This window comes from Melopsittacus undulatus, chromosome 3, assembly GCF_012275295.1.
Source record: "Melopsittacus undulatus isolate bMelUnd1 chromosome 3, bMelUnd1.mat.Z, whole genome shotgun sequence".
NCBI classification, from domain to species: Eukaryota; Metazoa; Chordata; class Aves; order Psittaciformes; family Psittaculidae; genus Melopsittacus; species Melopsittacus undulatus.
In genome coordinates, this window is record NC_047529.1 from 78,012,243 (window position 1) to 78,024,739 (window position 12,497).

Consider the following 12,497-nt stretch of genomic DNA (forward strand, 5'->3'; position numbering starts at 1 on the left):
CAAACCCCCTTTCTTTCACCTCTGGGATAGCCACACTCGAATGACTGCACATGGTATAAACGGCTTTATTGATACAGTCTGAACATACAGATTAATTTACAGGGACACTCAGCAGCCGTGCCCAGTGTGTGGCTGCCACGGGCAGGGACATCCCCCTGGGCTTCCTGGGTACATGCATTGCCTCAGGGCCAACACCCCAAAGGCCTTTCCTCAAGGCATGCTGGGTGAAGGGGAAGCAGCAGCAGAGCTGCAGTGGGCAGGGCTGTGGGGGCCCCGTCACCCCTGTGTCATAATGCCACCACCCACCAACACAGCATCACAATGCTCTGGGGCAGTGTAAGGCAGCGTCCTGCTGTGTCCCACTGCCAAAGTGCCCGGCTTTGCCACCAGGACAGAGCTGGCAGCCTGCAGGCACCCAAGAGGAATTCCTTGGGGCACTGGTGGAATTACTTGGAGGGGCTGAGGAAGGAAGACTGCCCGAAGCTGCTGGAGGTTCTTTTCTGCAATTCCAGCTCCTGGAGGGGCCACACTCACAGCTCATTGCACAGATGGAAATCTTGCTTCAGTCTTTGGGGAGCTCACTGTCCTCGTCTCCTGGGCGGATAGCGGCAGTAGCCATAAGAAATCAGATCCACAGATGGCCCAGTTCCAGGCACTGGGAGGATTCCTACCGACAGGGTTGATCAGGCCAGCGGCATTTTGCTTTTGTTGGAAGTCCCGAGAGGACTTCAGGTGGAGGCAGAAAAGGCAGGGCCAGTGTCCCTTTAGAGGCATAACCAGCCCAAGGACCCGGAGCCGGTCTTGCTCACATGCTCAGGGAGTAGCCGATCGCCAGTGCTGGGGTCAGGAAGGAATTTTCCCCCAGGGGCAGGGGCAGACTGGCACTGGTCCCTGGGGGTTTTTTGCCTTCCTCTGAGCACTGAGCATGACCACTTGTCAGGGCTCCTCTGGTCCTGGTGCTCCGGGTTATCGCCTGGTGCTCATGCTCCACGAACGTGGCCCTCGTGTCCTGCAGCTGGGGGGGGAAGGGCTTTTTTCTCCCCGGGCTGGACCAGCAAGCGTCCCCGGGGTTTTTTGCCTCCTCCGCAGCCGAGCACAGCCCCTTCATGGGGCTCCTTTGGGCTATTGTATCCCAAAGGCAGCGGCTTGTGCTCCACGCAGCTGACCCTCGTGCCCCGCATCCGGGGGGAGGCAGCCTTCTGCGCTCCCAGGGTGGCCCCCAGCGTGGCCCCGGGACTTGCTGCTGTCCTCTGTAGCACTGAGCACCACCCCGAGTCAGGTCTTCCCTGGCCCATTCTGGCTGGGTTCTTCCTCTGCTCTCGCACCACCACAGCACCGCTCCTGCCACGGATTTCCCTCGTCAGCCTGCAAGGGATGTTTTTCCAGCTAAAGTGAAGGATAAATCAGCCTGCTGCTGGCTACTATGTCCATTGGGTTAATGCTTGTGAGCATCAGCTCTGGAAGGTTTAGAAAAAGAATACATAATCTAAACTAAACTAGAGTAGGCTAAAATTAACTAAACTAAGATAAACTAAACTAAATTAAAATAACTTGACTTATAAATAAATAAAATACTCTTTCTACCTGTAACCTTTCTGATTTGTGTTTTTGCGTGTTTCTGGTGCAGAAAACCCCTTGGTATTTCAGTTAAATAATGGTCTCCTAGAACTATAGAATAGTTAGGGTTGGAAAGAACCTTAAGATCATCTAGTTCCAACTCCCCTGCCACGGGCAGGGACACCTCACACTAAACCATGTCACCCAAGGCTCTGTCCAGCCTGGCCTTGAACACTGCCGGGGATGGAGCATTCACAGCTTCCTTGGGCAACCCATTCCAGTGTCTCACCACCCTCACAGTAAAGAACTTCTTATATTTAACCTGAACTTCCCCTGTTCAAGTTTGAACCTGTTACCCCTTGTCTTATCACTACAGCTCTTGCTGAAGAGTCCCTCCCCAGCATCCCTGTAGGCCTCCTTCAGATACTGGAAGGCTGCTATGAGGTCTCCATGCAGCCTTCTCTTCTCCAGGCTGAACAGCCCCAACTTTCTCAGCCTCTCTTCATACAGGAGGTGCTCCAGTCCCCTGATCATCCTCGTGGCCCTCCTCCGGACTTGTTCCAACAGTTCCATGTCCTTTTTATGTTGAGGACACCAGAACTGCACACAATACTCCAAGTGAGGTCTCACGAGAGCAGAGTAGAGGGGCAGGATCACCTCCTTCGACCTGCTGGTCACGCTTTCAATGCGCTGCAGCCTCCCCTCTCATTGTCTCTGCCTGGTGCCAACGCTGCCACAACCGGAGGAGCCAGAGCAGAGCTCCCAGGCCGGCCCCTGTCCCTGAGGTGAGCTGTTGCTCCTCGGGCCGTGTTTTCCCCTCTCAGGGCAGTACCGGCCCTCCTGGCACCCCCCCCCCCCCCCCCCCCCCCCCCCCCCCGTGAGTCCCAGCTCTCCTCAGCTGAGCTGCTGGCTCCTGAGTGAGGCCTGGGGGAGCTCGAGGCTCCCGAGGCTCCCTCAGTGGCTCTCGACGCTCTGATCAGGCTCCTGGATGTGGGGTTTGCCCTCGCTCTGGTTCTGAAGGCTCCTCTCTGGAGCTTCTCATCTCCACAAAATCAACACATGTAAGTAGCAATAGGGTTAGGGTTAGGGTGACCTTTGAGAATAAGGTGTTGTTTAGTTCAGGATAATCCACATTCTCTATTGTTTCTTAAGTCTGTGAATGTACATATTCAACATCTTTCAGTGAATGTTTGCTTAGTTTAGTCAATACTGCTGAGGCAATACAGGCTGTTCAATTTTAATTATTTTTTTGTATTCCTTCATTGGAACATTTCCTTGTATCTGATGTTTCAGGGAATCAGAAGACAAGAGAACAGGGAATGAAAGGGCCCAAGCCATGGACTGTTCACATGTAAATAACAATTTACTTGGGCATTTCTGTGCATCTGTTTACTGTCACAGCCTCTCTCTGTAAGTCTCTACTTTATCTTTTGTAATGCTGTTAATATGCAGCATCAGAAGGAAACATTCTTCCCAGATCTCTGCATGTCAAGGTGGGAAAAGTGCAATCTGGTGCTTCAGAATGTGTTAAGGTTTTGATGATGAGGGACAGTCAAACCCTCTTTCTCTAAAAGATTAACAAATAAAGATTGCTTCCATGTGTCATAATTAGAAAAAGGATGAGAATAGTGGCATCATAACTTTGACTAACACAAAAGATACTATACAATGTTTAAGATTTTTTTTTTTTAATTTTCAAGAGAAGACCAAGCCAAATCTAAGCATCAGTTTTTGATGGTTCAGAATTCCATGCATTGACTGTAATTCTTCATAATGGAGAAGATAAATGTAATCACAAGATGAACATCGAAGAGGAGGCCTCCCACTGGTGTTGCTAATAAGTATAACCTTCCTTTGTGCTGATGTTTTCTAGCTCAATGCAGTTCATTACAAAGCAACACAAGACTAATTTTCTTAAAGTATTTGATAGAGTGTGTATGTTGTCTTCTTATACTATCATAATGATTTCTGTCATTTGAAATTTGAATACAGGAAAATGATAAGAAATCTTTTCTCCTAAAAAAGACATGCATTAGAGGTGGTAGAGAATTAATTAAATTCATGTTAATTGTATAAAAATAGAAGTAGCAGCAGAATTACACGTTTGCAGTCACTCCACCTGTTTTTCTGTCTGTTGGTTGTGCTGAAGTAGAATCACAGAATCATTTAGGTTGGAAAAGACCTTTACGATCATTAAGTCCAACTGTAAATCCAGCACTGCCAAGTCCACCACTAAACCATGTCCTGAAACGCAACATCTACACATCTTTTCAATACCTCCAGGGATGGTGACTCAACCACTTCTCTGGGCTGCCTGTTCCAGTGCTTGACATATCTTTCCATAAATAAATTTTTCCAAATATCCAATTGAGGCCATTTCCTCTTGTCCTGTCACTTGTTACTTAGAAAAAGAGATGGACACCCTCCTCACTACAACCTCTCAAGTAGTTGTAGAGTGTGGTAAGGTCCCATTTCCACACCAATACGGATAATGGTATTAGCAGGCTTGTTGGCAGTGATACATAAAGAATGGAAATTTGGAAACAATGCCTTACAGGAAGAAAATTAAGTGATAAGTGTTTCATTTAATGCATTAGAATTAGCAAGGTTTCACAACTGTCTCCTTTTTCCTAATGAGGCTGAACCTCATGTCAACTCAGATGAGGGTCCCAGTGATAAATGCCTTGAATTGGCCTGAAGGAGTGTGCCTCTTTGCCTTGAATTTACTCCAGGGAAAAGTGAGAGAATAAATTCACTAGATCAAAGCTATCCCTCTAAGAAGCATCTCATACAAAACCAGTATGCAAGAAAGTAGCTTTTTTTATATGCCCTGAACAAAGACACCTCAAAAACAAAATACAAATTAGAAGAGAGTGAGAAAACCAAACTGAACAGTGTAAGTAAACTTATCATGCAGGAAAATTCAGTGAAACTAGGATTACCTATACTGGAATAAAACCCAGAGCAAGTTTTAAATGTCATATATTACGTTTTGACGTTATGTGGTTATTTCCAGAGGCTGTTTTACTAAGGTTTCCCTTTCCCACTCTTCCACCACTTTCCATTTAACATTACTGCCTCTGCTTTGTAGTTGCTATATTGCTTCTTCTCTTGTGCAAACTCAGTGGACCTACTTCCTCAACACAGCAGCAATCTTCTGTTCATTGTGTAATGCTTTTCTTTCTGGCCCTATGCCTTTCTAGAAATTATTGTTCCTTTTGAATGTATAGTTTCTAGTAAAATATTTGATGCCTGTTGCTGGGCTTTTTGCAGAGATATCAATGATAGTGTGAAGAGAAGCATCACTTTTTTCCCTCTAAATTTATGATGAAAGAACATTGAAATAAAATTTTACCCAAAAAGGGTTATGAAGCAAAATACACTGTGAGCATTCAATAATTTTGCAGTTTTAACATGTCTTTCTTCAAGCTTAAGGGCCTCTGTTTTGTTGCAAGTAACATCAGCACAATAATCTGTGAATCTGTGGGTATGTGCAAATTTGTGTGCTTCAGAAAAGGCTGTTGAATCAGAAGTGATTAACTGGAGGAATACATAATAAATGTCTGTCTTTCATCTTAGGCATACTACTTTCATATTATTCACTAATATAGCACTTTGGAATTTAGCCTGATATGACAAATGATTCTTGAGACTTTCACTGAATTGTCCAATAAAGTAACAATAACTTCTGTTTCTTCAGCTAATGCCAAAGTTAATTTGGTACAGTAGAATTAATTTGGTGCTACATTAAAAACTGAATACAGTTTGTGTGCAGTTATTGTGCTGATCCTTATTGTAAGCTTTAATAGAGAGATTAGGAGTATGAAATGGTTGCAAAAATCCTTATCCAAAGAAAACACTATGTCCTGCCTTTAACTTGATTAGTCATTTTACTCTTGGACTTCAGGAGGTTGCAGATGGCTCTACATCCCATAGGTCAGCTGTGTCTTTCTGGGGAGCTGTGCAGTGTCTGTGCAGGTTCCTCTGAATCATAAACAGAAGTTATCACTGCTTTCAATCCAGGCAGTAGATTGTGAGTCAGGGAAGATGTGGAACTCATATAGCAAGGTTTCTTCTCTTCCAGAGCAACAAAATCATTGAAAGACTGAAGGCTGAAGAAATTGAATTGGCATTGCTGCCCAAAGAAGCCTCACAGTTCAGGCCCAGGGGGCTGACCTATTCTGGCTGCCTACTACATACAAACTTGTCTTTGGGAACTGTACCTACTGTGGTACAGTTCTCTTATGTTACCTCCCCATCCTTTCTTGACACCAGCACTTGGTTTACGATGTCTGGATGCTCACTTACTTTCTGGCTGGTGGTATCTATGGAACAAATGGAACTTGGGGATTGATGTGGTTTTATATCATCTTTTTATTCCACGGGATCCTCTTGGCTTGTGTCATTAGGCTAGTTCCTGATGTAAGAAGATGGGCTCCTTGAGGACAACTGTCCTCCTCTAGTCTTATGCAGGCTGGGAATGCCTGAGGACAGTGTGTTCATTAGCTGCTGGCTTGCTTCAACTTATTCACAGAGAAATGTGGGCACAGAATGGACATAAAGCAAAGCCATTAATATAGAGTATTTATTTGTTTTCTTCTATATCCAAAACTTCACCCTGTGTGCTGTACTATGCAATTACAGAATCATAGAACCACTATTTTGAAGGGATCTCTAGATATAGTAAGTTACTTCTCTGATATTTCTCCAAATGATTCAGTGTCTGACTGACAGAGGTCATAGACCAGTTAGCTTTTTTGCTGTGGACTTAGTTTCTTTGACCACTCCTGTTATATGCTGGTAATACGAAAAAGTATTCAGCCCTAGTGTATTTACAACCTAGTGTAAACACAGCATGACAAACTGGAAGGCTGGCAAAGATCCAATAAATAACTAGGAAATAAAAGACATGGTGGAAAATAAAAAAGATGTGTCAATCCTTCACAAGCGAGTTCATTACAGAGGAACTTCTGTGTTGCATTCTTCATAGAGAAGCCTGAAGAGCTGTCTCAGAATGAAGTGTCAGCTGAAGTGACTTAGAATAAATCAGGTTTTCCAATAGGATCAAATAGTGAGGGCCAGATGTTACTTACTCTAGGATACTAAAAGAACTCAAGTACGAAATTGCTGAGTTATTAACTGTGTTGCATTATGCACTTTACAGCTGACTTTAGAACTAAAATAACATGTGACAGTTGGGAACCCCATCTCTCTTCTTTTTTTTTTTTAAAATTAAAACTAGAGCCTCAGGAAAGGGGAACCATTGACAAGTAATTCTGATTTTTTCAGTAAGCCTGGTAGGTGGCATAGGCAGGTGGCAAGCATGACGGAATGAAGAACAACTGTCCCAAGGTTTTAGAGGTCATTGGGTAAACTGACAAGCATGTGGGAAAAAGTGATCCAGCTGAATGAGATACAGTATTCTCTGTATCTCAGTGCATCAGTTCTGAAAAACATGTTGGATGCTGTGGCTCACCCAAGGCTTTTAAAGAAACCAAAGAATAATGATGTATGATGGGAAAAAAAGAAAAATCCTTCATGAATTAGCTGAATGAAAGGTAAGACACAAAAGTAGGAATAAATAATAAATGGGAGTTTTCTAGTGATGTTCCAGAAAGTCACTAGCCCATTTTGTCATATGTTTCATGTTAAGAGGGGCATACAGTGAAGAAACAGTATTCCTAAAACCACACTTATTTAAAAAAGTCAAAGCTAGGTCAGATGTGACAAAGAGGTCATGGTATTGGGTGATTGGAAGATCAAATCGTGGATCAAATGCAAAGTCAAAATATGCAAAATAATGCATGCACAGGGAAAAAAAATCCAATATGTACTTACGTACAAAAATGGCAAGTAAATTAGTTGTTACTCATCAGACATAAGATCTTAAGAGTCATTGTGGGTAATCCCCTGAAAACATCTATGAAGTGCTCAAGAGTGTTCCAGAGCATGCTAGGGAAAAAACAGCTGAAGACTTTTACAATAAAATCATGGTGGGCATGAACAAGAGAATAAAAGTAGTTATTATTCCTTACTGAAGAATTGTATTTATATCACCTTGCTCAAATGTCAAATTGAAGGGCTGTTACTCACTCTTTTTATTTTTCTCCCAAATACAAGAAATAGTTATGCCTGGGCAAACTATCTGGTGTGACTTCTAAAATCAACAAACCAAAAATATTTCAACACAACTCAACCATGGAATTCCTTGCTAGAACACATTTTAGGTAACAACCCCTATCAATTTATGGATTGAGGGATTTGACTTGTAACTCCACACAGAAAAAATCACCCAAGTGTTTTAAAAACGATGAGTACTTCTACAACAATAAAGAACATGTGTCCACTAACATTATCAGAACTCTGAGACCACTGGGCAAAGCATCTTGTGTTTAAGACAGTAAATTCGTTTAGCTTCCAAAACTGCATCAGAACATGCGGGTCAGCAGGGAGCCAAGCAGTAGTGCCAGGCTCTGCCTTGCCTCCAGGTTTAGTGGAACAGGGCAGGCTTGTTCCAGTGCCTGGGCATATGCCCAAACTGTTTAATTTAACAGGAAAGAGCCTGGGAAGCTTCTGCCTGCCAGAAGCTGGAAAGGGAACGTTTCCTTCTGGTCACCCTGTCTTTCTCTTTGCTGGAGACAGCCTCATGCACTGGCAGGCTCCTGGAGCTGAGTGCCCTACAGTGAGTTCTCAGCACAGTAGGGACATGTGCAGTTTGGATCAAAACTGAATTCTGCCCATATGCTTTTTTAATTATTAAGTTTTTTAAAAAATGAACTATTGGGATATCCATTTTCTAAAAATAATTGAAAAAAAAGGCAGCATACTCTTCAAAGCAGTCAGGAAATTTATCAGAGAGCCTTCAAGGCAGTTGTGTCACTATCAGTTGACTGCATGGCATTTTTTAAAGCTAAGTTATTAATATACAGCATAACCTTTTAATCAATACATATCAATGCATGTTGGAAATATACAAGAGACACAAACATTTTTATTAAAGATTTACAATGCAGATACATAAGTTGTCTGGTAATATGCTACTTACTGCAAAGCACTAACAATGAACATTCGAGTCTTCTGGAAAAAAACAAGACATTTTATTTATTTTTGCTAATGCTCTGCTAATAAAATTTGCTTTCTCATATCCTTAGACTATCTAGGCTACAACAACATTACTACTGCTAAAAATATGCACAGTCAGGTTGCTCAATTAATTACTGGACCATTGAAACTGAAAATATCTTTAATAATATTAGGCTGCCTGTTGGCAAGTCATAGCATTTTGTCTATGAGCTTCATTCCATCCTAAGTACAGAAGAAAATAACAATTTCAAGTTATTATGAAAATTCTGTAAAAGCTGATGAACTTTTGACTAGTCATGAAGCTATGATTTTAATGAAACATATTTCTGGTCTATCTATTAAGACTTTGCAAATATAATTCAGTGTAATTCAGTTTTGTGAGGTGGTTGTATGTGAGCACAGCAAACTACTCAGAAACCATCAGATTGTTATGACAATGTATGATGTTAATCCATTTACATTTCTTGCATATTCTGTGTTCTTGTTATCTAAATAATACTGCTGTGGAGTACAAAACAGTATGTCTAATTCTTCCTAGTGCCTGTCCTGCCATTTAAAAATTAGATGCAGAATCTCTTACAATGGTGGTGACTCTGGTTTAAACTTTAATGCCGGCTATGAGGAGATCCTGCTAAACTAATGCAAAACTAAATATTAAATCCCTATGACAGCACAGTGGAATTTTCGATAGGAAAGGAAGGGTTGGGGGAATAAGGCACTTCTGCTATATCTATTTCATATTCTGCTGATATACAAGGCTACATATTTAGCTGCAACACGGTGATGAAACTCAAACATTACTTTTATTTACAACTTGCAAGGATTTAGCCTTCAATCTTTATTACACAGTCCATGGCAGAAACAAACAAGTTCACATTACAAGCATACTGTTACATAGATCTTAACTATGAAAATAAGAAACACATTTTGGCTGAAGAAATAAAAGACAAGAAAACCCCTTTTCTATTGAGTTATATTTTAGAATACACTTAAATTCACCAAAGTACATTTTCCTCTGATTAACTACTGATGATTTATTTACAAAGCAAGTAACAAATAGTGGCTAGAAAATACATTTCAGCACAAATTATCTAAATGGGTATTTCTATTTTTCATACTAGAAAACAGCTAAGGTGGTATTTACTTCATGACAGTATTTCATAAATCTTAATGTGTTTCTGCAGCTAATACAACATGGAGATGCAGGCTGTACTACATTAGTTAGAAAAACAAACAGATTACGGGTTTGATTAAGAAAAAATCAATGCCTAGCAAAAGGTAACTTAAAAAAACCAGCACATCCAAACCCCGCAAAAGGTCTAACGCATTAACTGCTCCAAGTACTTCACATAGGGACATACAAATTCAGAATCTTGCTCAAAAGGCAGCTGAAATTTGAGAAACTATTTGAAAGAGAAGTAGTCATCAGCCTGTGGTAGCTCTGACAGGCTTATAGTTAGATTTCTATTCACATAGGAATTTGTTAATAGAGTCTATGGAGTTTTGGGAATCGTTTGACAGTTAATAACAACATGGAATAATTTTATTTACATATTTCTTTTAGAAGAAATGATAGCTCATTGTTTTGATTTTAAAGTTGGGTTGTTTTTTTTTTTTAATGTGAGAAACATAAGCAGAAGGTGAAGCTTGGAGTTTTAGTTTTCTAAGTAAGCATGGAAAGAAGTATTTTCCGATTGAAATTGTGGAACATGCAATCCTTGTAAGAGCAGACCTCTTGAAATGCAAATATGTTGTTCTAGATGATCTTGTGAGACTTCAGCACACAAATAACCTGCACAGAAAACATCTCTACAAATAAATATTAGGAGTAAATCGAGTACCCAACAATATTACAATTTTATTTCCCCTTATTCCTCATCATTAAAAGCTCACCTTAATTTTCCAAACTACAGTTGTCTAGCTTTTGGATTTTTGTTCCCAACCTGTTTAACACCTCTGTAACTTGTCAAGAGCATGTCAGATTGCTACAGGTACAGTAGCTTTGTTTTAGGCTAATGCATATATTTCTGGTAAACATGACTTTTGAACACTGGAGCCTGGCAAGCCCCCGTATTTCTTGGCTCTGCTTGCTGTTAAATTTCCTGCTTCTGTTATGCGCAATGTAGAAGTGTCGCAGAAGCAATTTTTGACAGAATGGAAAAGCAGGCACTTTCCTCTGGTACTTTTTTTAGGGAAAGTGTATCATACACATTCCCATAGCATACAGCCCAGCCACACTGTGGCACTGGTGTGCAATTGGTTTGAGAGCTATTGAGGCAGGAGACCCTGTCACGGCAGTGGAGTAGTTTCAGCTTCTTGAAGTTCCAACTGAAAGGAAAGAAATTGCAAATACAATGAACATTTACTTGATTTCTTCCCACCCACAATTCTGTGTATGTGTTTGCATGTGTGTTGTTTCCATTTTTTTTTTAAGAGGAATTCACTTTTCATTTGCAGCTATTGTCCTGCCATATACAGCTAAACAGGTAGCCCAGAGAATAAGGCAAGACTATGCCTTTGTCATGAAACAATAAAGGCGGAGGAAATGATCACAGTAAAATTTCATATCTGACCTTCAAAGTCAAAGAAACATTAGCAGAACTGAAATTTGAATTAGAATTAAAATATATATCATACTAAGCCAGTTATCTTTTTAGAGGGGACTCTTGATGCATTTTGTGAGTATTGAAGGATTTTGCTCCATCCCCGTATTCTTTTTGTAGCAATAGCAGGGGAGTGAGTATTTTAGATTATACATTCCATGTTCACATCAGCATGTTGGCCAACCTTTGGATTTGCAGTTAAAGTCGAGCTTAAATTCTGTGTAAGATGGATTTATATCAGCAAACAAACCTAACAACCTTTCAGCCCTGTTTGTCCACAGTATCCTTATTAAGTCCTATTTGCATACAGACACAGTAGCGCTACAGATGTTTTCATCAAAAAAACCCTGCTTACTGCATGATACATCCTGAAAGCTGGCAACTCTTTTTTATTGTCCAGCAAATATTGTCCTGCAGCACTAGAATCAGTTAAAAACAGAATGGGAAACACTGCAAATAAAGGATTTACAGTATGTAAATGAGTCACATGAAGCCTGATAGCAAAAAGAGAGGGAATGTACTCCTGTAAAAGCAATGGGACACGCGTAAGGATTTTGGAGCAGGGAGAAGGAAAATGCATTTTGTAACCGGATTGCTTTTCAAGCATGGTCATTAGAGTGGAGACAGTTAGGACTTCTGATTGGGAGATATATTTCTCCAAGGCCACAACATAACTAAAATGTTTGTTCAATTTAACATGCTATATTTAGGGATTTTCTTTATTCTGTATAGGAAATATTTCTCCTCAGCACCTTTTGCCCTTTTGCCCTGATCCTAAATGTGAATGTCACTGTCTGTTGGAGAAGTCTAGACCCAGGAATGAATTTTGAAGTCCATATTCACCTATCTTTATGGATTAGATAAAAAAAGCATTTCTTTTGAATTTTTTTACCAATTAACTTTTTCTGATTTGTTAAGAAAAAAAAAATAAATGTTTCGTTTCTCGTTTATTCTAATTCACAGTTTAAGAAATGCCCAAACCACAGGCAACCTTAGAAGTCATTTAGTTAGTTCTGGTCCTCATAGAATATTTTATTTTTGTTACCTTTTATGAAATAGTCTGATGAACACATTCTGTTTTCTCTGCTACCTAAAAGATTCACAAAGGGCCCATTTCAGTGCAAATCAGCTACAAAAGAAAGCCCAGTTTTAAGGATCTGTGGAATTTAGGCATGCTATTCATAGATGTCATTATCTTGCCAGAAATGGCCTTTATGAGAAATCAATACTTTATAATTATTATTGAAATACAGC